The sequence below is a fragment of the Oncorhynchus mykiss genome, chromosome 16, assembly GCF_057628025.1.
Source record: "Oncorhynchus mykiss isolate SJ-2025 chromosome 16, ASM5762802v1, whole genome shotgun sequence".
NCBI lineage: Eukaryota > Metazoa > Chordata > Actinopteri > Salmoniformes > Salmonidae > Oncorhynchus > Oncorhynchus mykiss.
Window position 1 is genome coordinate 32,262,610 of NC_143037.1, and position 27,583 is coordinate 32,290,192.

Below are 27,583 nucleotides of genomic sequence, written 5' to 3' on the forward strand. Positions count from 1 at the left end.
CCTCTCTGACAACAAGCAGTTTTAGCTCAAGAATACCAAAGTAACCTGTTTAAATGACAATTACCTGTAGCACTCACATCTGTAGCCATAAAATGCTTTGAAAGGCCGGTCTTGGCTGACATCAACACCATCATCCCAGAAACCCTGGACCCACTCCAATTTGCATACCACCCAAACAGATCCACAGGATCCTGGACTTCCTGATGGGATGCCCCCAGGTATTTTGTATTTATTATGGATACCCATTAGCTACTCTTCCTGGGGTCCAGCTAAATTAAGGAAGTTTATACAATTTTAAATACAATACATTGACTGTGTGTCCCACCATTACCAAATATACAGTACAAAATCCATGTGTACCTGTGTGTATAGTGCGTATGCTATTGTGCATGTGTGTGTATGCATGTGTCTGTGGCTATGTTTGTGTTGCTTCACAGTCCCCACTCTTCCATAATGTGTTTTTTTTATCTGTTTTTTAAATCTAATTGTAATGCTTGCATGAGTTACTTGATGTGGAATAGAGTTCCATGTAGTCTTGGCTCGATTTAGTACAGCACCTTCCATAGTCTGTTCTGGACTTGGGGACTGTGAAGAGACGTCTTGTAACATGTGCATGGGTGTCCGAGCTGTGTAGTTCAAACAGACAGATCGGTGCATTCAACATGTCAATACTTCTCATAAATACAAGCATTGTTGAAGTCAATCTCTCCTCCACTTTGAGCCAGGATAGATTGACATGCATATTATTAATAATATCCAGGTGATGAGTAGGCAACAACACATTTGCCGTGCTTAGTTCTCTCCTGTACTACCCATTCACCTACAACTATGTGTCCACACCATCAAGTTTGCTGACGATGCAAAGGGGATAGGCCTGATCACTGACGACTGATCGTGGACCAGGGGAAACGGAGGGCTGAGCACACCCCCATTCCCATCTATGGGGCTGTAGTGGAGCGGGTCAAGAGCTTCAAGTTCCTCAGTGTCCACATCACTAAGGATCTATCATGGGAAAAACACAACACGGTTGTGAAGAGGGTACAACAACACCTCTCCCCCCTCAGGAGACTGAAAAAAATTTGCCATGGGCCCTCAGATCCTGATAAAGTTGTACAGTTGCACCATTGAGAGCAGTGATACTGGCTGTATCACCGCTTGGTATGGTAACTGCTTGGCATTCGACCTGTAGTGCGGCCGGCCCAGTACATCACTGGGGCCAAGCTCCCTGCCATCCAGGACCTCAATACCAGGCGGTGTCAGAGGAAGGCCTGCACGGCAAGTGGTACCGATGCGGTCTGGAACCAACAGGACCCTGAACAGCTTCTACCCCCAAGCCATAAGACTACTAAATAGTTAGTCCGTGTAGCTATTTGTTTTTTTTGCACTACCTTTTTTGACTCATCACATAAACTGCTGTTACTGTTAACTATCTGCCACTTTATTCCTAGTTATATGTACATATTATTGCGAATTTTTCAGTACATATGTGGCAATTATTTATTTCAGAAGGAGCCAGCAAAACTAGTGCACTAGTTTTGTGCTCTGGGTCATTAGACACCATTAGACCTGGCGGTTGGACACAAATTTGGTTATTCCTGTAACTGTTATGGCCAACTATGTGCTGTTGCTATGGTTACACCTCGTTTTTTTTCCAGAACAGTGGTGTCCCTTTCAGAGGAGTTAGCATGATGGCATGTATTGGTTATTCTTGTAGAGGGCCACTTGTCTGTTACTATGTTCCTACATGCATGAAACTATTTCTGTGACTCTACAGGTTCAATGTCCCAATATGAAGGCAATATGATAACAGTGTCTAAATGCCAGAGGTGATGAGCCATTAAGAGGATTTACTATGAGTATGACGTAAGGAGGATAAATGTATAAGAAGCCTGTGCCAAGACTGGAAGGGAGTTACTTCATGAATTAGCTCAGCTTTTGTTATATTGATTAATAAAAGTCTATTTGAACGCACCTCAGAGGTAGGTCACCGAGGAGGTCTCTCCCAATTTGACGAACCAAAAGAAATATTGGGAACTTTTGAGTTCAATGAAATGCATGCTAAATATTGGGGGTAAAATAAAGCTTTTGAGCTTGCAACCGTGAATATAAGTATAGTAATTTGTGTATGACCATTGGAGAGGGAGAGTTGTGTGCACCATCTGTTTTGACTGGTTCAGTTGGGTGGGGTTATTCATCTGATTTGTTCAGATGGTTCATCTGAGCAGTTTTTCAGACTGGTTAAGTCGTGACTATGTTGTCTGATTTTGTTTGGCCGGGATATGTTTGATTAGACCTGTGTGAGTTGCACGCAAACTCAGCCCATTTGTCTGATTCAATTGGTCCTTGTCAGCGGGTCATTCAATTTGTCTGGCTCACGCAGTCACTCAGCTGGGGAGGGTGATCGGTCTTTTTCAAGTTATCTGTCTGCCCTGTTGACAGGTCTGTTCAATCTAGTTTGAGGTGACAATCGTCCATTTGCATGGTCGAATAAAATTAAAGAGCGCTTATCGTGTCGTGGAAGTGAATCAATGAGGACAGCCAGAAAGTGAATTGGAAATGGCAAATTAAAATCCTGTATACTCAGGTGAAAGATCACTTAGGAAAGTGTCGCTTAGGAAAACGTGAAAAATCACTTAGGAAAGTGTAAGAGAAATACTATTAGATTACGTATCGTGTTGAGGGAGTGTATCGATAATTAATTAAATAAATGCAAATCCGGTATACTCAGGTCGCTTAGGAAAGCGTGAACGTGAGTGTGACAGTTCTCTGCTGTTGTGGGACAAAAGGTTCAACCAGTTCTGCACTAGGGGAAGTGAATGTGATTGGTACTGTCACGTTCGTCGTATGAATGAGACCAAGGCGCAGCGTGGTATACGTACATTTTTATTTATTAAAAGAATGAACACTGAACAAACTAACAAAATAACAAAACGTGAAGCTATGCTGACAGGCAACTACACATAGACAAGATCCCACAAACACCAAAGGGAAATGGCTCCCTAAATATGATCCCCAATCAGAGACAACGAGAAACAGCTGTCTCTGATTGGGAACCATATCAGGCCAACATAGAATACAAAAACCCCTAGACCTACAAAACCCTAAACATACAAAAACCATAGACAATACAAAAACCCTAGACAATACAAAAAACTAGCGTACCCACCTTAGTCACACCCTGACCTAGCCAAAATATAAAGAAAACAGAGATATCTAAGGTCAGGGCATGACAGGTACATAAATACCCATTGAATGAATATGATACTAGAAGTTTGAACAGTTAGGAGAAATTGTCAAATACATGAACAATATAGTAACTTCGTAATAAATGTTGAGACGATATTAGCGATTGCCTGGTGAGACCGTTAAATTGTGTACTGCTAAGTGGATGAATATACAGTCTATAGAAATTGTAAGTAAGAATATACTCAAAAAGAGAGAACAATTATAAAAAACAATAAATGGGTAATTACCAACAGTCCAAGTACAATAATAGAGAAAGAAAAATATATAAATAAAAATCTAAATATTATGGCTTGAAGAGATCGTTAACGTTTTTAGCCCTGGATCTATGGGGAGTAATATAAAGAACAAGATAAGGTGTTTTAATAAGGGAATAGCACAAAAAATGAAAATAGGGAGTAAATACGTACAGTGGGGAGAACAATTATTTGATACACTGCCGATTTTGCAGGTTTTCCTACTTACAAAGTATGTAGAGCTCTGTAATTTTTTTTCATAGGTACACCTCAACTGTGCGAGACGGAATCTAAAACAAAAATCCAGAAAATCACATTGTATGATTTTTAAGTAATTAATTTTATTGCATGACATAAGTATTTGATACATCAGAAAAGCAGAACTTAATATTTGGTACAGAAACCTTTGTTTGCAATTACAGAGATCATACGTTTCCTGTAGTTCTTGACCATGTTTGCACACACTGCAACAGTAAACATAGACACTGACTCAGCCTGTGCACATGGAGTATGCCACTTATTTGGAGCTGTGTGGAAACAAAGAGGATTTAAGAAAAGTGATGGAACCCCCATACAACATCACGTACAAATGGTAAAATTAATGACATAAATGAAATTGATAAATTCAAAAAATGTAGAACTAGGAATAGATATAGCCCTTGGTTCACTCCAGACCTGTCTGCCCTTGACCAGCACAAAAACATCCTGTGGCGTTCTGCATTAGCATCGAATAGCTTAGGTTAGGAACAAATATACACAGGCAATTAACCTTTTTGGGATAGGGGGCAGCATTTTCACTTTTGGATGAATAGCGTGCCCAGAGTGAACTGCCTCCTACTCTGTCCCAGATGCTAATATATGCATATTATTATTATTATTGGATAGAACACACTCTGAAGTTTCTAAAACTATTTGAATGATGCCTGTGAGTATAACAGAACTCATATGGCAGGCGAAAACCTGAGACAAAATTCAACCAGGAAGTGGGAAATCTGAGGTTTGTAGTTTTTCAACTCAGCCCCCATTGAAGATACAGGGTGATATTAGTTATGTTTCACTTCCCAAGGCTTCCACTAGATGTCGACAGTATTTAGAACCTGTTTTGAGGATTCTACTCTAAAGTAGGAGCTCATAAGGGCTCTTTAAGTGAGTGGTCTGGCAGAGTGCACAGCCTCGGTCTGGCGCGCTCACGTGAAAGGTAGTTACGTTCCACTTCATTTGTACAGACAAAGGAATTGTCTGGTTGGAACATTAATGAAGTTTTATGTTAACAACATCCTAAAGATTGATTCCATACTTAGGTTGGCATGTTTCTACGGGAATTAATGGAACTTTTTGAACTTTTCATCCGACGTTCGGCGCGACCTGAACGCGCTTTTGGATTTGTTTACCAAACGCCCTAACAAAAGAAGATATTTGGACATAACTGATGGACATTATCGAACAAATCAAAACATTTATGGTGGAACTGGGATTCCAAAGGTAAGTGAATATTTAAAATGCTATTTCTGAGTAATGTTGAATACCCAATATGGCGGGTATCTTTTTGGCTGCTTTGTTGTCTAAAGGCTGTACTCAGATTATTGCATAGTTTGCTTTCTCCGTAAAGTTTTTTTGAAATCTTGCATTATGGAGAAGTTAATCTAAAGTTCCATGTATAATAGTTGTATCTTTATCAATGTTTATTATGAGTATTTCTGTAAATTGATGTGGCTCTCTGCAATATCAACGCATGTTTTAGAACTACTGAACGTAACGCGACAATGTAAACTCAGATTTTTTTATATAAATATGAACTTTATCAAACAAAACATACATGTATTGTGTAACATGAAGTCCTATGAGTGTCTTCTGATGAACATCAAAGGTTAGTGATTGTTTTTTTCGCTATTTTCTGCTTTTTGTGACTCCTCTCTTTGGCTGGAAAAAATGGCTGTGTTTTTCTGTGGCTTGGTGGTGACCTAACATAATCGTTTGTGGTGCTTTCGCTGTAAATCCTTTTTGAAATCAGACACTGTGGCTGGATTAACGAGAATTTGATCTTTAAAATGGTGTAAAATACTTGTATGCTTGAGGAATTTTAATTATGACATTTTTGTTATTTTGAATTTGGTGCCCTGCAAATTCACTGGCTACTGCGGGGGGGTTCTGCTGTCCTAGACAGGTTCAGATAGCTAAGGCTAGCTTTTTCAAACAGAAATTTGCATCCTGTAGTACAAACTCAAAAACGTTCTGGGACACAGTAAAGTCCATGGAGAATAAGATTACCTCCTCCCAGCTGCCCACTGCTCTGATGCTAGGAAACACTGTCCTCACCGATAAATACACTATAATTGAGAATTTCAATAAGCATGTCGTCTCTACGACTGGCCATGCTTTCCACCTGGCTACCCCTACTCCGGTCAACTGCCCGGCACCCTCCACAGCAACCCCCCAGGCCCCCACCATTTCTCCTTCACCCAAATCCAGATAGCTGATGTTCTGAAAGAGCTGCAAAATTTGGACCGGGCTAGACAATCTGGACCCTCTCTTTCTAAAATTATCTGCCAAAATTGTTGCAAGCCCTATTACTAGCCTGTTCAACCTCTCTTTCATATCGTCTGAGATTCCCAAAGATTGGAAAGCTGCCACAGTCATCCCCCTCTTCAAAGGGGGTGACACTCCAGACCCAAACTCCTACAGACCTATATCTATCCTACCCTGTCTTTCTAAGGTCTTTGAAAGCCAAGTTAACAAACAGATTACCGACCATTTCGAATCTCACCGTACTTTCTCCACTATGCAATCTGGATTCAGAGCTGGTCATGGGTGCACCTCAGTCACGCTCAAGGTCCTAAACAATATCATAACAGCCATCGATAAGCGACATTACTGTACAGCCGTATTCATCGACCTGGCAAAGGCTTTCAACTCTGTCAATCACCACATTCTTATTGGCAGACTCGACAGCCTTGGTTTCTCAAATGATTGCCTCGCCTGGTTTACCAACTACTTCTCTGATAGAGTTCAGTGTGTCAAATCCGAGGGCCTGTTGTCCGGACCTCTGGCAGTCTCTATGGGGGTGCCACAGGGTTCAATTCTCGGGCCGACTCTCTTCTCTGTATACATCAATGTTGTCGCTCTTGCTTCTGGTGATTCTCTGATCCACCTCTATGCAGACGACACCATTCTGTATACTTCTGGCTCCTCTTTGGACACTGTGTTAACTAAGCTCCAGACGAGCTTAAATGCCAGACAACTCTCCTTCCGTGGCCTCCAAATGCTCTTAAATGCAAGTAATACTAAATGCAGTGGAGTGCCGTGGGCCTGGGCCTTCAGTGTGGTCCTACACAGTCCCACCCGAATGAATCCCTCTTATTACCATCATTATGATGCCATGGCTCTGGACACTATACATTTAGACAGAAACGCAGTATAACCAGGCGTTGCGTCGCACCCAAAGCAGTTTCACCGTGATGATAAAGACACATAACTATTCACAGAAAATAAAAGAAAGAAAACAAATAATTTGCAACATAGGCTATTTGCCATTTTATTTTGTTAATATATAGGCTATTTAATATTAACGAAATAAAATGTGAAACATACATACACATTTAATAAAAAATAAAATGTATTGTATGGCTACTCACCAAAGACGGATTATTTGAACACAAAATCCATCCCCCTTTCTTTCCTCAAGAAGACTTCAATGACTCTGTTGTACAGTCTATCTGTGCGTTTTAGTTTCACCAATAAGTCCTTTTCTATCGACATGGAGGCTAATGCTGAAAGCCGAGTCTGTCCAGTAGCATTTCTGGAATACGTTTTGATTCGCTTTAACGTCGAGAATGACCGCTCGACAGAAGCCGTGGACACAGGGATAGTCACTGTCACACATGCCAATGTGTAAAGTTGCCCCATGTCCTCATTCAGATTTTTCTGCTTAAGGAAATCAAGGAGATCAGAGGGACTTTTCCCTTCAAAATCAGTCATAGCATACATTAGTCAGTTCTGTTTTTAGCTTGGATAGGTCGAACAGTGTTCCGTGACTCTCTGTTAAGCTGGAGAAGGCTGTTTGCGGGAATTTTTTCCGGTAGGTCTGAAGGTCCAGGAGGGAGAGAAACATAAATTTTTCATGGTCTTGAAACCTGTTTCGTATCTGGCAAAGAATGTTGTCCAGAATATTGCTGTGGTGTTGTTGGTAGTATGTGCGAAGGTCTCCTTGTGCTGGGCCTCTGCGTGCGCTGGGTGAACTTGAGATGCGCTCTGTCTTCGTAGATTTGACTGAACCTGCGCCTCTCACGCTCAATTGTAATAATAGGCATTCCCATTCCCATTCCCGGCGTCGGCCGACCTCTCCTTACAATGTCTAACTTTTCTTTAAAAGTTTATCTTGAGAATGCCGTTATAATTATATCCTCGACCAAATCGATATCTTCTCCTCCTTCCGCCATTGTGGGTTGAAAAAACAGCTTAGTAGTACGCAAATTAATTATTTTATCAAACTCCGTTTCCCAGTTCTGAGGTTGTGCATAGACCTGCCCATAGGACTTGCCTCTCAATATTGGTAATCCAATCAAAAGACGTGCACGCACTACGCCTGCTAGCTGGCTCCTGTGTAACACTGGAGCCAGCCAGCAGGCGTACAATAGCCAACTCTAAAGCTGATTGGTTGACACTAAATTGTTTATTTCCATTCACTTTAAGCTACAAGCGCCCACACTGTTGATTCTGAAGGCCTGAGGGCAGATTTTAGACCCCTGGCAACACATGATGGCTGAATATGATTGGATAAAAGATAAAGACCAGCCCTCCAAATCTCAACCTGGGGCTGGAAGCAGTGCAACCAAGAGGAAAGCTATGAAATGAAGAGTATAATTCTTACTCTGAAGAATAATTTAATACATATTTGTGGGAAAATATATTTAAAAAAAAGTATATTCTGATGATGTTTAGGCCAGCAGAGAAGGTCTTGCTGGCCCTGACGGCACACCACTGACTAAATGCATGCTATTTAATCGATCACTGCCCGCACCTGCCCGCCCGTCCAGCATCACTACTCTGGATGGCTCTGACATAGAATACGTGGACAACTACAAATACCTAGGTGTCTGGTTAGACTGTAAACTCTCCTTCCAGACTCACATTAAGCATCTCATCAAAATTGAATTTAGAATTGGCTTTTTATATTGCTACAAAGCATCCTTCACTCATGCTGCCAAACATACCCTCATAAAACTGACCATCCTACCGATCCTCAACTTCGGCAATGTTATCTATAAAATAGCCTCCAACACTCTACTCAACAGATTGGATGCAGTCTATCACAGTGCCATCCGTTTTGTCACCAAAGCCTCATATACTACCCACCATTGCGACCTGTACACTCTTGTTGGTTGGCCCTCGCTTCATACTCGTCGCCAAACCCACTGGCTACAGTTTATCTACAAGTCTCTGCTAGGTAAAACCCCACCTTATCTCAGCTCATTGGTCACCATAGCAGCACCCACTCATACCCGCTGGAGTGCGTGCTACATGTACATCTCACTGGTCACCCCCAAAGCCAATTCCTCCTTTGGTCGCCTTTCCTTCCAGTTCTCTGCTGCCAATGACTGGAACTAACTGCAAATATCACTAAAGCTGGAGACTTATATCTCCCTCACTAGCTTTAAGCACCAGCTGTCAGAGCAGCTCGCAGATCACTGCACCTGTACATAGCCCATCTGTAAACAGCCCATCTATCTACCTCATCCCCATACTGTATTTATTTATTTATTTATCTTGCTCCTTTGCACCCCAGTATCTCTACTTGCACATTCATCTTCTGCACATCTACCATTCCAGTGTTCAATTGCTATATTGTAATTACTTCGCCACCATGGCCTATGTATTGCCTTAACTCCCTAATCTTACCTCATTTGCAATCACTGTATATATACTTTTTGTTTTCTTTTTTCTACTGTACTATTGACTGTATGTTTTGTTTATTTAATGTGTAACTCTGTGTTGTTGTATGTGTAGAATTGCTATGCTTTATCTTGGCCAGGTCGCAGTTGCAAATGAGAACTTGTTCTCAACTAGCCTACCTGGTTAAATAAAGGTGAAATAGAAAAATAAATAAATGATGGCATTGATGTATCCTACCAGACTAGCGATAGTAAAATGCCAGGAAAATAAAAAAGGAAATTACTTTGTTGTTTAAGGGAATTAATGTGACTGATGAAGCGGCGAAAAAGGCATCTAAATGCACAATTCCAATTTTAACAGCAATCCATGTGGCACCAAAGAGGGGCAACCAAAGATGACAGGGGATTTTGGAGATCCCATGAAGGGGACATAGTGGCACCTACTATATTGCTTAATTAGCTTATTACTGATGGGCATGGGTTGGACCATTGCACAAGGGGGAGGTGATAAGAAAGATTAAAAAGCAAGGCTACTGGTCACCATACCTATAGGCAATGGTGGATGAGGCAATAGCGAATTGTGCTCAAAATAATGTGCGGAAATAATGTACAGCAATTTGAGTCAGTTGAAATACATAGAGGCTCATACATGCTTCTTCACTGCCTTCTTCACCACTACTTCTGTGTGGGTGATTCGTTTCAGTTTGTCCATGATGCAGGCACCGAGGAACTTAAAAAACTTTCCACCTTCTCCACTACTGTCCCGTCAATGTGGATAGGGGGCTGCTCCCTCTGCTGTTTCCTGAAGTCCACGATCATCTCCTTTGTTTAGTTGACATTGAGTGTGAGGTTATTTTCCTAACACCACACTCCGAGGGCCCTCACCTCCTCCCTGTAGGCCATCTCGTCATTGTTGGTAATCAAGCCTACCACTGTAGTGTCGACTGCAAACTTGATGATTGAGTTGGAGGCGTGCATGGCCACGCAGTCATGGGTGAACAGGGAGTAGAGAACGCACCCTTGTGGGGCCCCAGTGTTGAGGATCAGCGGGGTGGAGATATTGTTAGCTACCCTCACCACCTGGGGGTTGCCCGTCAGGAAGTCCAGGACCCAGTTGCACAGGGCGGGGTCGAGTTTGGAGGGTACTATGGTGTTAAATGCTGAGCTGTAGTCGATGAACAGCATTCTTACATAGGTATTCCTCTTGTCCAGATGGGTTAGGGCAGTGTGCAGTGTGATTGCGTCGTCTGTGGACCTATTGGGGCGGTAAGCAAATTGGAGTGGGTCTAGCATGTCAGGTAGGGTGGAGGTGATATGGTCCTTGACTAGTCTCTCAAAGCACTTCATGATGACGGAAGTGAGTGCTAAATGATAGTCATTTATTTCAGTTACCTTCACTTTCTTGGGAACAGGAACAATGGTGGCCTCTTGAAGCATGTGGGAACAGCAGACTGGGATAAGGATTGATTGAATATGTCTGTAAAACACACCAGCCAGCTGGTCTGCGCATGCTCTGAGGACGCGGCTGGGATGCCATCTCGGCCGGCCGCCTTGCGAGGGTTAACACGTTTAAATGTTTTACTCACGTTGGCTGCAGTGGAGAGCCCGCAGGTCTCCTTCCTGAGCGGTATGATAACTGCGTGGTCCGATGGTGTTTATACTTGCGTACTATTGATTGTACAGATGAACGTGGTACCTTCAGGCGTTTTGAAATTGCTCCTAAGGATGAACCAGACTTGTGGAGGTCTACAATTCTTTTTCTGAGGTCATGGCTAATTTCTTTTGATTTTCCCATGATGTCAAGCAAAGAGGCACTGAGTTTGAAGGTATGACTTGCAATACATCCACATGTACACCTCCAATTGACTCAAATGATGTCAATTAGCCTATCAGAAGCTTCTAAAGCCATGACATAATTTTCTGGAATTTTCCAAGCTGTTTAAAGGCACAGTCAACTTAGTGTATATAAACTTCTGACCCACTGGAATTGTGATACAGTGAATTAAAAGTGAAATAATCTGTCTGTAAAAAATTATTGGAAAAATGACTTGTGTCATGCACAAAGTAGATGTCCTAACCAACTTGCCAAAACTATAGTTTGTTAACAAGAAATATGTGGAGTGGTTGAAAAACGAGTTTTAATGACTCCAACCTAAGTGTATGTAAACTTCCAACTTCAAGTGTATATTTCTACCAGTAAATGTGTGCTTTCATATTGTTTTATTTGGCAAATATGGTATAAGCGGGATAAATGCCTCTGTTCTGTCCAAAATGAATTGCTGATGCTGATGCTGCATTGTCCATTGTTTCCATTATACCTGTAGGATGAATTACCAGGCATTCTCTGTGTAATAAGCCAGGGAACTATCACAACAGATACGAATCACTTAGAGAAACACAACACACCTCCACATTTGAATGTGGAGGTGTGTTGTGTTTCTCTAAGTGATTCGTTTCGAATTGTTTCTGACAAAGGAACACCTTCAGAAAACCTTGAGCAAACATTCACTTTTCCTTCAGTTTCTGATGTAGGAACATGTTCAACAAATGCTGTCAATCCATCCCAAATGAAATGTCACAAAGACACTGTAATTCTGTGTTTCATATGCTACAACACACTTCAGGAATATTCATGACTTGACAGAAATCTATTCCAGGTGGGTCTGGATCTGAATTTAAAGTAGTGGGGATGACATTGTAAGAGAGAGATCACACCCATTCATGGTTTAAGAGATGGGATTAGAAATTAAGGCAAAAGAAAGGAGCAATGGAGCATGGGCAGAGGGAGGGAGAGAGCATGAGAGGGAGAGGAAGTGAGAACAAAAGAGAGAGAGAGAGACACAGGAGGGAGGGCATCTGTCTCCCTCATGTTCCCAATATGATTCCCACAGAGATGTGGTTATCCCTAAATTACAAAGTTGTTAGACAAAAGTGGCAGTGAACTGAGACTAACAGCAGTGGTGGTGAGGGCTCAGTACTCAGCACTCTCAATGTGACATGGCACCTCAGCACTGGTATTTAACTAAACAGCACCTTACTGGAACTAAGGATTAATGAATACTCCAAACCAACTGAAGTCTCTTGCAAGGTTTGGTTCTGGGTTCTGAGATTTAACCAACTGTGACAATATTACCTCAGGAATATTGAATATGCAGGGAAAGCCCAATATTGTGACGGTGCTATCCCTAAAGTAAGTCTAACTGTTTATACCATGCTCTTACTGAGAAATTGCTCAGTAGCAGCCACTATCATAACACTACAGCACACTCTACCCTCTAGACTATAAACTACTGCATTGATACCTTAGTCTATAGAGGATGTGACTGTAAGATCAGATCAGAGAGCTGTACTGCCTCATCACTGGAAGATCAAAGGATAGACGGGACTATGTACACTGGGCACGTTCAGCAGGGCAGAACATTGTATAACATTCAGATATAAATATGTTACCTAGATTAAGGAGTCATGTCCACTCTATTTAGGAAGTACTATTTGCATGGTCCCACAGGGTCTGCCTACTGAACGTGGCCCTGATCATCACCCAGGCCTCCCCTCACACTCACAGCACACAGCCTGCAGTGCTTTAGGACTGATACAAGACAACAGACAGGCGTAGCCCCCAAATCCATGCTCGTAGGGGAACAATAACCACTGGAGCATTCCCAGGCTCAGCACACTGAGACGGAGGCTGCCTTCTGCCATACAAACCACCGACCACAACCCCAACCCTCACCTTCACCCCTTTAAAGGAAGCCTCCGCGTATGCAATAATAAAGGCTGGAGATGATGAACAGGGAACTGGAGAAGGCCAAATGTTTATCACCCCGGGGACACATTTTCCCATTACGTGTGCACCTCCACTCTCATCCTGTTTGGGGACCTCCAGCTTTAACTTCCTATTTGCTAATCTCTTAGAAAAAAGGAGTTACTTAAAACCATAAAGGGTTCTTCGGCTATCCATTTTGAAAACACTACTACTATTTTGTGCATTTTAGAAAGAATGCTCTCAGACAAAAAGGGATGACCCAGAAAAAGGGTTCTCTGATAACCCTTTTTCTGGGTCACCCCTTTTTGTCTGAGAGCATTCTTTCTAAAATGCACAAAATAGTAGTAGTGTTTTCAAAATGGATTGGGAATATGATAATGCCAAAAATTAAAAGGAAATGTTCTAATTAGCATATTTTCACTCCACTGTTTTTTTAAAGTGAGACTGAAAAGACTGCTTCCTATGGAGCCTAGCAGAAAAACAGGACCCTTGAGTTGTGTTTGGGATACTCCACTGAAAATATATAGAAGATACAGAACATACAAGACAGACACAAAGTGTTCACCCATAAAATTATTATTTAATTCAATGGGGGCTGCAGGGTATTCTAGTGGTTAGAGCATTGGACTAGTAACCGAAAGGTTGCAAGATCGAATCTCTGAGTTGACAAGATAAAAATCTGTCGTTCTGCCCCACTGTTCCTAGGCCGTCATTGAAAATAAGAATTTGTTCTTAACTGACTTGCCTAGTAAAATAAAACTGTTTATGAAAATAAACTCAGCGAAAAAAGAAACGTCCCTTTTTTAGGACCCTGTCCTTTCAAAGATAATTCATAAAAATCCAAATAACTTCACAGATCTTCATTGTAAAGAGTTTAAACACTGTTTCCCATGATTGTTCAATGAACCATAAACAATTAATGAACGCGCACCTGTGGAAAGGTCGTGAAGACACTAACAGCTTACAGACGGTGGGCAATTAAGGTCAGTTATGAAAATTCAGGACACTAAACAGGCCTTTCTACTGACTCTAAAAAGCACCAGAAGAAAGATGTGTGAACATGCCTTAGGCATGCTGCAAGGAGGGATGAGGACGGCAGATGTGGCCAGGGCAATAAATTGCGATGTCCGTACTGTGAGACGCCTAAGACGCGCTACAGGGAGACAGGACGGACAGCTGATCATCCTCGCAGTGGCAGACCACGTGTAACAACACCTGCACAGGATCGGTACATCTGAACATCACACCTGTGGGACAGGTACAGGATGGCAACAACAACTGCCTGAGTTACACCAGGAACGCACAATCCCTCTATCGGTGCTCAGACTGTCTGCAATAGGCTGAGAGAGGCCCAGACTGAGGGCTTGTAGGCCTGTTGTAAGGCAGGTCCTCACCAGACATCACTGGCAACAACGTCGCCTATGGGCACAAACCCACCGTCGCTGGACCAGACAGGACTGGCAAAGAATTCACCTGATCACTCTTAATTACATTCTGGAGTATATGCAAATTGCCATCATACAAACTGAGGCAGCAGACTTTGTGAACATTTATATTTGTGTAATTCTCAAAACGTTTGGCCACGACTGTACATACTGTAATAAACCTGGTAAAGTACCTAATTCCTTACATAAGGGAGAGCAGGCCATGTCCAGACTTTCTCTGTGACCGCAAGTACTCATTAACTCTGTCTTTAGTGCTTTTCGGGTTGCATCAGTCATGGATAGAAACTTCTGAGATTAAGGATGAAAACCCAGAGGTTCACTGGTAAGCCACATTTGCTTCAGGATCCATCCCAGTTGGTATTCTGTGTCCACTCGTGGTATCTCACCTCGGTTACACATCCTTGGAATAGCAGAATAGCATAACAGTCCGGACGGCCCTTGCTGTGCCTGGTGAACAGTTGGTCAAGTTCTGTTGTCAGAAGAGGAATGGAAATGTCAGGGTAAACCGATGACCTGACAAACCCGCCAGGTATGTTGACTCTGCCTGTCGGAGGTGGAGTTCCAGAGCTCACAGGTGTACCTGGCATGGATTGTGACTCATAAGACCTACACCACATTACTCAACACTAGTGAGCAATACATTTAGAACATTGAAACACAATAAAATCAGTATTGAATTGCAATATACAGTACAAGTCAAATGTTTGGACACACCTACTCATTCAAGGGTTTTATTTATTTGGTATTATTTTCTACATTGTAAAATAATAGTGAAGACATCAAAACAATTAAATAAAACATATGGAATCATATAGTGACCAAAAAGTGTTAAACAAATCAAAATATATCTTATATTTGAGATTCTTCAAAGTAGCCATCCTTTGCCTTGATGACAGCGTTTTGGTATTCTCTCAACCAGTTTAACCTGGAATGCTTTTCCAACAGTTTTGAATGAGTTATCACATATGCTGAGCACTTGTTGGCTGCTTTTCCTTCACTCTGCGGTCCAAACCATCTCAATTGGGTTGAGATCGGGTGATTGTGGAGGCCAGGTCATCTGATGCATCACTATCCTTCTTGGTCAAATAGCCCTTACACAGCCTGGATGTCTGTTGTGTCATTGTCCTGTTGAAACACAAATGATAGTGGGACTAAGCGCAAACCAGATGAGATGGCGAATCACTGCAGAATACTGTGGTAGCCATGCTCGTTAAATGTGCCTTGAATTCTAAATAAAATCGCAGACAGTAACACCAGCAAAGCAACCCCACATCACACCTCCTCCTCCATGTTTCACGGAGGATACCACACATGCGAGATCATCCGTCCACATACTCTTGCCATCTCACAAAAACACAGAGGTTGGAACCAACAATCTAAAAATTTGAGTCATCAGACCAAAGAAAATATTTTCACCAGTCTTATGTCCATTGCTCGTGTTTCTTGGCCCGAGCAAGTCTCTTCTTATTATTGGTGTCCTTTAGTTGTGATTTCTTTGCAGCAATTCTACCATAAAGGCCTGAGTCACACAGTCTCCTCTGAACAGTTGATGCTAAGATGTGTCTGTTACTTGAACTCTGAAACAATTATTTGTGGCTGGTAACTCTAATTAACTTATCCTCTGCAGCAGAGGTAACTGTGGGTCTTCCTTTCCTTTGGCGGTCCTCATAAGAGACATTCATCATAGCGTTTGATGGTTTTTGCGACTGCAATTGAAGACATTTTCAAAATTCTTGAAAAGTAATGATGTAATGATGGACTCGTTACTTATTTGAGCTGTTCTTGCCTTAATATGGACTTGGTCTTTTACCAAATAGGCCTATCTTCTGTATACCACCCCTACCTTGTCACAACATAACTGATTGTCTCAAAAGTCTTTAGGTAAGAAAGAGATTCCACAAATGAACTTTAAACAAGGCACACCTATTTTTTAAATGAATGCATTCCAGGTGACTACCTCATGAAGCTGGTTGAGATAATGCCAAGAGTGTGCAAAGTTGCAATCAAGGCAAAGGGTGGCTACTTTGAAGAATCTCAAATATAGTGTTTAACACTTTTTTGGTCACTGTATGATTCCATGTTTAATTTAATAGTTTTGATGTCTTCACTATTATTTTACAATGTAGAAAAGAATATTAAAAATAAAAAAACCTTGAATGAGTAGGTGTGTCCAAACATTTGACTGGTACTGCATATTGCAATTCAATACTGTGATTTCCTTGTGTTTCAATGTTCTAAAAGTATTGCTCACCACATTTTATTTTTTATTTTTATTTCACCTTTAACCAGGACAGCTAGTTGAGAACAAGTTCTCATTTACAACTGCGACCTGGGTAAGAGAAAGCAAAGCAGTGCGACACAAACAACAACACAGAGTTACACATAAACAAGCATACAGTCAACATTACAATAGAAAAAAAAGAAAGTCTATTTACAGTGTGTGCAAATGGCGTGAGGATGTAAGGCAATAAATCGGCCATAGTAGCGAGGTAGTTACAATTTAGCAAATTAACACTGGAGTGACAGATGAGAAGATGATGATGTGCAAGTAGAAATACTGGTGTGCAAAAGAGCAGAAAAGTATAAAAACAAAATGGGGATGAAGTAGGTTGATTGGGTGGGCTATTTACAGATGGGCTATGTACAGCTGCAGCGATCGGTTAGATGCTCAGATAGCTGATGTTCAAAGTTAGTGAGGGAAATATAGGTCTCCAGCTTCAGCGATTTTTGTAATTCGTTCCAGTCATTAGCAGCAGAGTACTGGAAGGAAAGGCGGCCAAAGTACGTTGGCTTTGGGGATGGCCAGTGAAATATACCTGCTAGAGCGTGTGCTACGTGTGGGTATTGTTATCGTGACTAGTGAGCTGAGATAAGGCGGAGCTTTACCTAGCATCGACTTATAGATGACCTGGAGCCAGTAGTCTGGTGACGAATATGTAGTGAGGGCCAGCCAACTAGAGCATACAGGTCGCAGTGGTGGGTGTTATAAGGGGCTTTGGTAACACAACAGATGGCACTGTGATAGACTGCATCCAGTTTGCTGAGTAGAGTATTGGAAGCTATTTTGTAAATGACATCGCCGAAGTCGAGGATCGGTAGGATAGTCAGTTTTGCGGGGGTATGTTTGGCGGCGTGTGTGAAGGAGGCTTTGTTGCGAAATAGGAAGCCGGTTCTAGTATTAATTTTGGATTGGAGATGTTTAATATGAGTCTGGAAGGAGAGTTTACAGTCTAGCCAGACACCTAGTTATTTGTAGCTGTCCACATATTCTAAGTTAGAACCGCCCAGAGTAGTGATGCTAGTTGGGCGGTTAGGCAGGTGTGGGCAGCGAACGGTTGAAAAGCATGCATTTGGTTTTACTAGTGTTTAAGAGCAGTTGCAGACCATGGAAGGAGTGTTGTATGGCATTGAAGCTTGTTTGGAGGTTAGTTAACACAGTGACTAAGGAAGGGCCAGATGTATACAAAATGGTGTCGTCTGCATAGAGGTGGATCAGGGAATCACCCTCAGCAAGAGCGACATTGTTGATATATAGAGAGAAAAGAGTCGGCCCGAGAATTGAACCCTGTGGTACCCCCATAGAGACTGCCAGAGGTCAGGCCCTCCGATTTGACACACTGAAATCTGTCTGAGAAGTAGTTAGTGAACCAGGCGATGAGAAACCAAGGCTATTGAGTTGGCCAATAAGAATTGTGATTGACAGAGTCGAAAGCCTTGGCCAGGTCGATGAAGACGGCTGCACAGTACTGTCTTTTTTCCATGGTGGTTATGATATCATTTAGTACCTTGAGCGTTGCCAAGGTGCACCCGTGACCAGCTCAGAAACCGGATTGCACAGCGGAGAAGGTACAGTGGGTTTCGAAATGGTCAGTGATCTGTTTATTGACTTGGCTTTCGAAGACTTTAGAAAGACAGGGCAGGATAGATATAGGTCTGTAGCAGTTTGGGTTTAGAGTGTCACCCCCTTTGAAGAGGGGATGACTGCGGCAGCTTTCCAATCTTTAGGGATCTCAGACGATATGAAAGAGAGGTTGAACAGACTGGTAATAGGGGTTGCAACAATGGGGGCGGATAATTTTAAAAAGAGAGGGTCCAGATTGTCTAGCCCAGCTGATTTTTACGGGTCCAGGTTTTGCAGCTCTTTCAGAACATCTGCTATCTGGATTTGGGTGAAGGAGAAGCTGGGGAGGCTTGGGCAAGTAGCTGCGGGGGGTGCGGAGCTGTTGGCTGGAGTCGGGGTAGCCAGGAGGAAAGCATGCCAGCCATGGAGAAATGCCTATTGAAATTCTTGATTCTCGTGGATTTATCGGTGGTGAAAGTGTTACCTTGCCTAAGTGCAGTGGGCAGCTGGGAGGAGGTGCTCTTATTCTCCATGGACTTTTTAGTGTCCCAAAACTTTTTGGAGTTAGAGCTGCAGGATGCAAATTTCTGTTTGAAAAACCTAGTCTTTGCTTTCCAGACTGACTGCGTGTATTTGTTCCTGACTTGCATATCGCATATCGCAGGGACTACTTGCATATCGCGGGGACTATTTGATGCTAGTGCAGTCCACCACAGGATATTTTTTTTGCTGGTCGAGGGCAGTCAGGACTGGAGTGAACCAAGGGCTATATCTGTTCTTAGTTCTAAATTTTTTGAAAGGGGCATGCTTATTTAAGATGGTGAGGAAATTACTTTTAAAGAACGACCAGGCTTCCCCGACTGACGGGATGAGGTCAGTATCCTTCCAGGATACCCGGGCCAGGTCAATTAGAAAGGCCTGCTCGCAGAAGTGTCTTAGTGAGCCTTTGACAGATTTGAGGGTTGGTAGCTTGACCGCGGACCCATAGTGGATGCAGGCAATGAGGCAGTGATCGCTGAGATACTGATTGAAAACAGCGGAGGAGTATTTGGAGGGCAAGTTGGTCAGGATAATATCTATGAGGGTGACCATGTTTACAGATGTAGGGTTGTACCTGGTGGGTTCCTTGATAATTTGTGTGAGATTGAGGGCATCTAGCTTAGATTGTAGGGCTGCCAGGGTGTTAAGTATATCCCAGTTTAGGTCACCTAACAGAACAAAATCTGAAGCTAGATGGGGGGCGATCAATTCACAAATGGTGTCCAGGGCACAGCTGGGAGCTGAGGGGGGTCGTTAGCAGGCGTTAACACTTATTTCTGGAGAGATGCATTTTTTAAATTAGAAGTTCAAACTGTTTGGGTATGGACCCTGAAAGTATGACTGCAACTCCTCCCCCTTTGGCAGTTCTATCTTGACGGAGAATGTTATAGTTGGGTATGGAAATCTCAGAATTTCTAAGCCAGGATTCAGACACAGCAAGGACATTAGGGTTGGCAGAGTGTGCTAAAGCAGTGAGTAAAACAAACTCAGGGAGGAGGCTTCTGATGTTGACATGCATGAAACCAATGCTTTTTCGATCACAGAAGTCAACAAATGAGGGTGCCTGGGGACATGCAGGGCCTGGGTTTACCTCCACATCACCCGCGGAACAGAGGAGGAGTAGAATGAGGGTGCGGCTAAAGGCTATCAAAACTGGTCGCCTAGAGCATTGGGGACAAAGAATAAAAGGTGCAGATTTCTGGGCGTGGTAGAATATATTCAGGGCATAATGCGCAGACAGGGGTATGGTGGGGTGCGGGTACAGCGGAGATAAGCCCAGGCACTGGGTGATGATAAGAGAGGTTGTATCTCTGGACATGCTGGTTGTAATGGGTGAGGTCACCGCATGTGTGGGAGGTGGGACAAAGGAGGTATCAGAGGTATGAAGAGTGGAACTAGGGAGTCCATTGTAAACTAAAACAATGATAACTAACCTGAACAACAGTATACAAGGCATATTGACATTAGAGAGAGACATACAGCGAGGCATAACACAGCGTTTAAAGTTAGTAGTGTCTGCTCCGACGGAGGCCAGATGAAGGCACAGCGGATGGAGTATTCGTCGGTAGACCAGTCGTTGTGGTGCGGCGGAGCGCCGTGTCGACAGAGAATCCAAGCCAGATGGCGAAAGAGGTATTGTGGAATTTAGTTTGCTAGCCAGGAGACGTGCCTGGCTCACGGCTAACTGGTGCTAGCTTCGTGGCAGTGGCGTTAGCCACTATATCCAATCGGTAGCAGCGGTGATACAGTACCAAGGTCCAGAGTTTACAGCAAGGTTCCGGTGGAGTTTTGGGCTCTAGCCGTGTATGAGTGGGGTTCGGGTGAACAGCTGAGTAGGCCGGGAGGTGGGCCTCAGGGAATAGCTTCGGTACTAGGTGCCACGGTGAGTGAAAGCTAGCTGTGAAGATCAGAAGTAGTGGTCCAGGGATTACGGCAGGAATCCGGCGTTGTTGTGGAGGGACAGTCCGATATTGCTAGACAAGCGATATTGGTAGACAGGCGAGTATTGTCCAGGCTAAAAACAGGGCTGGTATCTGTGCAGAAGGTAAAAGCCGCTAGCAGTGGCTAACAATGACTAAATAGTTTGTAGCTAATTAGCTGGTTAGCTTCTGGAGATTCTTGAATGTGTTCTAAAATTGAAAATAATAGCGATTCCGTATCACATTGGGTGAGGCAGGTTACCGGAAGGTATAATCAAATAAAAAAATCGAGAAGAGATTGAAAATCAATTGAAATATATATACAAAAAATACGAAAAAATACAAAAAGTACACGAGAGGACAAAACAAACACGTCTTCAATGCTACGCCATCTTGGATGTTCTCTCTCATCTTGGATATTTGCAATCAAACGGCAGAATTGTCTTCATCTTCTTAACTGTCCTAATCTAATTCCACTCATTTCAAAACCCGATCCTCCAAAAAGTGGAGAGCAACACTTATGCAGTTCTACTATGTGATATCTTTAAAAAAAGCCACGTTAGAAAGGATTACCTACACATACTGACCAGCTCATGTTATGGACAGAAGCCAGACCTGGCAGACCAATCCAAACTCATCTCTCGGCATGTCCAGCCCACTCATTATCTCAGCCAATCATGGCTAGCGGGAAGTTTCCGGTCTTTATCTGTGGATAAACCAACTAGGCTAGTAATTTGTATTTACAGATGGCATTCAAGTTTGTTATTAAGGCACGTGAAAGTTCACATGTTCGTGAATGCATTTCTGCAAAAAAAAAACATTTTGATGAAATAAAACAAGTTTATGTTCAAATATTAGAGGTATGAAGAGTGGAACTCCCCATGGCAAAATGTGTAGAAGTGCAGGAAATGTACTTTACACCTTCATTTTCTTCTCTCCACCGTCAAGAGGGGGGGGGGGGGGGGGGGGGGGGGGGTTCTAAAATGATCAGGCATTACAAAACAGAGATTGTCAGCCATTAGAAAAAGTAGTCTGGGCATTATAGCTCATGTGATAAGAGTGAGTTAGTTATCATGCATACTTTCAATCTGAAGTGCATCCTAAATGGCATCATTTTCCCTATTTACTGCACTACATACAGTACCAATTGGCCCTGGTCATAAGTAATGCACTAAAATAGGGAATAGCCTGCCATTTGGGACAGAGTTATTATAGTCTTATGCCCCCCATGTAGTCATCCTTTTCTTGATGTAAACTGCTTTTCAGGTTGAGAAGACATCCTAACCATATTAATCAACTGGTCTCTGTTATAACCAGGAAAATAGTTCTTAGAATGTCAAGATGTGTTATTTAGGTTGTTTAATGGTTAGAAAACCAGATTACAACCACCTAAAGAAATGTTTCTGTCTGTCAAATATGTTGACTAAACGTCTTCAACCAGTTTACAACTAACATAAAATACAGTAGTTCTCCCCGCGGTGGCTAGATGTGCATGCCTACTTAAAGAAAACACTGTACACTACCAAGGATAGACCAACAAACAATCCATTTCAACTGATCAACCTAAAATCCAGAGAACACAGGGGAATGTTTTTTGGAACTTCAATGCTCAAACATCAAGGCCCTATGGGTCCTGTTCAGAAGTAGTGCATTATATAGGGAATAGAGTGCCATTTGGGATGCAAACCATATCTCATAGCCTGGCATTGGGTCATTGGATGAATAATATCTGGCTAGTCCTCATGCTCACTGTAATCCTGATGTAAAGCACCATCTCGGTTCCTTGCATGGCAAACTGAGGCCCCTTTCCCTGCATAATTTTGATATTACATACGTTTTGAGCAATTCATTTTTGACTTCTCTGCAATAACACTTTGTTGGAGTCAATAAGATATAATTGCGTGACACACAACAAACGTGGATTTGCACGCACACACACAGGCCAGTAGACAGATATTTACATTTGAATCATTAAGCAGACGCTCTTATCCAGAACAACTTACAGTTACAATTAGGGTTAAGTGCCTTGCTCAAGGGCGCATCGACAGATTTTTCACCTAGTTGACTTGGGGACAGACAGACAAGATAGATTCTCCCTGCCGGCACTTCCTACCCCATACCATAGCCCTATCTGGTGCCAAATTGACAAGTCTCTCATTCAGATAATAGTTAGGGTTGAGGTACGGCAGTTGCCAAATGTACACTTTAGGGATGAGGTAGACCACCTCAGCCACGTGCCCGTCCTCGATGATGGACATGCGCTTGAATGAGTTTCTACGTTTGATGCTTGTGGGGCGGTCCACAGACTGTTGAGGGTAGGCATGTTGCCCGGCTTCCCCTCAGCCTTCCCACAAAGCAGGGTGCAACATTAAGTACAATTCAGACAGAATCCTAGGATGGCTCTAAGCTCTACAAGGACACTTCAAACCTCCACTGTAGAAGACTTTGACAAAAACGTAGGGACAGGTCTAAAAAATATCTCGGAGCTATGAACATGTCAGACATCTACCATCCTGTATCATGTAAAGATCCAAAGACAGTGATATACATTTCCAAACGAATCTCATCATGTAGATCTCCTTCAAGTGTACATTCCAGACCTCCAGAGCAGAGGTAACTCTTCAAAAATGGAACCTGTACCAAAGGTGTTCACTTCAGGCTTCAGGGTCGAGGTCAAGACAGCAAACAAGCAGGCAGAGAGCATCTGCTGCTCAATCATCCACTTTTTCAAACCTAATTGAAGAGAATAAGATCATTCCAAGTTTTATTTTTGATACTGTCGCAAAGATAACTAAAAAGCAGCATTCAACAAGAGGGGACAGCTTTCACTTCAGCAGTGATAAATTCATAAACTTCTCAGATGAAAAGATCATGATCATTAGAAAGCAAATTAAGGACTCCACTTTGAATCTGCGTATTTCTCCAAAGCTCAGTTGTTCTGCACAGAACTGCCAGGACCTAGGATCAATGGAGACACTCAAGTGTTTTAACCTCTCTTAGGTAGGGGGCAGTATTTTGATGTCCGGATGAAAAGCGTGCCCAAAGTAAACTACCTGTTACTCAGGCCCAGAAGCTAGCATATGCATATAATTGGTAGATTTGGATAGGAATCACTCTAAAGTTTCTAAAACTGTCTGTGAGTATAACATAACTGATATGGCAGGCGAAACCCTGAGGACAAACCACTACCCAGGCTACCACAATTTTCAATGGCTACCACTTTTATTATAAGGCCAAGTCCTCCCAGATTGCAGTTCCTAGGGCTTCCACTAGATGTCAACAAACAATTGTAGTTTTTCGAGTTGGCTTCCATTTTGGCTGTAGTGTTTCCAAGCGCGTGGAAGAGAAAGCGTTCTTTGGTATTTTTCTCCGGTAAAGACAATAACGTATTAGGGTACCTAAGGCTTAATTATAAATGTTGTTTGACTTGTTTGGAAAAGTTTATTTGTAACATTTGGGATTCATTTTGTATGCATTTTGATGGAGGGAAACTGGGTGGATTATTGACTGAAGCGTGCCAGCTAAACTGAGTTTTTATGGATATAAACAAGGACATTATCGACAAAGGGGCCATTTGTGATGTAACTGGGACCTTTTGGAGTGCCAACAGAAGAAGATCATCAAAGTTAAGGCATTTTTTTATCGCTATTTCTGACTGTCACACCTGCCTGGTTGAAATATGGTTTTCATGTGTTCGTATGCGGGGCGCAGTCCTCAGATAATCGCATGGTTTGCTCTCGCCGTAAAGCCTTGTTGAAATCTGACACAGCGGCTGGATTATCAAGAAGTTAAGCTTTATTTATTATTTTGATATATTGTGATTTTATGAACGTTAAATATTTATAATACTGTCGTTTGAATTTCACGTTCTGTAATTTCACCGGATGTTGGACGCTACCGTCCCACCTGACCATAAGAAGTTAATCCTGTATCTCTTGACGCATTCATGAAAATAGTCATGGCCACTAAACCGTCAAGCTGCTTACTGGACTCTATTCCAACTAAACTACTGAAAGAGCTACTTTCTATGCTTGGCCCTCCCATGTTGAACATAATAAATGGCTCCCTTATCCACCGGATGGGTACCAAATTCACTAGAAGTGGCAGTAATAAAGGCTCTTGAAAAAGTCAAACCTTGACCTGGAACATGTAACAAAAATATATATTAAAAAAAATATTTAAAAAAATAATAAAATGGCATCAGACCAAGGTTCTGTATCTGTCCTCGTGCTCCTAGACCTTGGTGCTGCACACCAAATTATTTAGTAGAGATTAGTGTGGATGGTTTGTCCTCTGACAAATCAATTGTTCCGGTGTTATTCACGGGTCTGTCCCGCCTGCCCATTTTCTCCCCAATTTTGTGGTATCGGGTTGGTAGTTACAGTCTTGTCTCATCGCTGCAACTCCCGTACAGACTCGGGAGAGGCAAAAGTCGAGAGCTGTGCGTCCTCTGAAACACAACCCAACCAAGCAGCACTGCTTCTTGACACAATGCCCACTTAACCCGGAAGCCAACGGCGACCAATGTGTCGGAGGAAACACCATACACCTGGCGACTGTGTCAGCATACACTGCGCCCGGTCCGCCACAGGAGTCGCTCGTGCACGATGGGACAAGGACATCCCTGCCGGCCAAACCCTCCCCTAACCCGTACGACGCTGGGCCAATTGTGTGCCGTCCCATGGCTCTCCCAGTCGCGGCCAGCTGTGACAGAGCCTGGACTAGAACCCAGAATCTCTAGTGGCACAGCTAGCACTGCGATGCAGTGCCTGAGACCACTGCGTGACTCGGGAGGCCCTTGTTCCATTTTAAACCACTATTGTTTTCACTATATATTCTATCTCTTGGTGATGTCATTTGGAAAAACAATGTCAGAAACCTTTTGTCCAAAAATGATGCAGAAAAGCTAATCCATGCTTTTGTCACTTCTAGATTAGACTGATGCAATGCTCTACTCTCCAGCTACCCAGATAAAGCACTAAATAAGTTAGTGCTAAACACGGCAGCTAGAATCCTGATTAGAACCCAAAAATTTGATCATATTACTCAAGTGCTAGCCGCTCTACATTGGCTTCCTGTTATGGCTAGGGCTGATTTCAAGGTTTTACTGCTAACCTACAAAGCATTACATGGGCTTACTCCTACCTATCTCTCCGATTTGGTCCTGCTGTACATACCTACATGTACGCTACGGTCACAAGATGCAGGCCTCCTTATTGTCGCTAGAATTTCTAAGAAAACAGCTGGAAGCAGGGCTTTCTTCTATAGAGCTCCATTTTTATGGAATGGTCTGTCTATCCATGTGATTGACGCAGACTCAGTCTCAACCTTTAAGTCTTTATTGAAAACTCATCTCTTCAGTAGATCCTATGATTGCGTGTAGTCTGGCCCAGGGGTGCGAAGGTGAATGGCAAGGCACTGTATTGACAAAATGCCCTTGTTGTCTATGCCTGGCCGGATCCCCTTTCTCCACTGGGCTTCTCTTCCTCTGACCCTATTACTGGGGCTGAGTCACTGGCTTACTAGTGCTCTTCCCATGCCCTACCTAGGAGGGGTAACTTGAGTAGGTTGAGTCACAGACATGATCTTCCTGTCCTGTTTTGCACCCCCTCCGCCTTGTGCGGTGGAGAAGATCTTCGGGTGCTATACTCAGCCTAGTCTCAGGGTAGTAAGTTGGTGGTCTGTTGATATTCCTCTAGTGGTATGGGGGCTGTTTTTTGGCATAGTGGGTGGAGTTATATCCTGCCAGGTTGTCCCTGTCTGTGGGTATCGTCGGATGGGGCCACAGTGTCCCCCGACCCACCCGTCTCAGTCTCCAGCATCTATACTGCAATAGTCTGTGGCACGGGTCTAGGGTCAGTCTATTATATCTGGTGTAATTTTCCTGCCTTATCTGGTGTCCTGTGTGAATTTAAGTGTAATCCCCCTAATTCTCGCTCTCTCCCTCCCCTCTCGGAGGACCAGAGCCCTAGGATTAAGCCTCAAGACTACCTGGCCTGATGACTCCTGGCTGTCCCCAGTCCACCTGGTCATGATGCTGCTCCAGTTCCAAATGTTCTGCCTGTGGTAAGGGAACCCTGACCTTGTCCCGGACCTGCTGTTTAAGACTCTCTCCCTCTACCACACCTGCTGTCTCTAACTGAATGCTCGGCTATGAAAAGCCAATATACTCAGGTACTGACCAATTGCACCCTCTACAACCACTGATTATTATTTGACCCTGCTGGTCATCTATGAACATTTGAACATCTTGAAGAACAATCTGGCCTTAAATAGCCATTTACTCTTATAATCTCCACCCGGCACAGCCAGAAGAGGACTGGCCACCCCTCAGAACCTGGTTCCTCTCTAGGTTTCTTCCTAGGTTCCTGCCTTTCTAGGGAGCTTTTCCTGCCCTCCGTGCTTCTACATCTGCATTGCTTGCTGTTTGGGGTTTTAGGCTGGGTTTCTGTATAGCACTTTGTGACATCTGCTGATGTAAAAAGGGCTTTATAAATACATTTGATTGATTGATAGATGACAGCATATCAATCACTTGCACTTCTAGAGGCCTTAAAAAAGGCTTTGAAATTGGCAGCAACTACAGGGCCAAACAAACCAAAAGGACAAGGCAAAATTCTCAACCATTAAAGGTTTAAGGTTTGCTTATATTGATAGGGCACTATTATCACATAGGAGGCAAATTGATACAGGACTCTCACAAAC

At 42.9% G+C, this 27,583-nt stretch overlaps 1 protein-coding gene across 3 annotated transcripts in view; it reads right to left on the reverse strand.

Moving 5' to 3' along the window:
• The window catches only part of LOC110491807 (actin-binding LIM protein 1), a 136,538-nt gene that overhangs the window by 86,570 nt on the left and 22,385 nt on the right, over nucleotides 1–27,583 (reverse strand). The window lies entirely within an intron of this gene.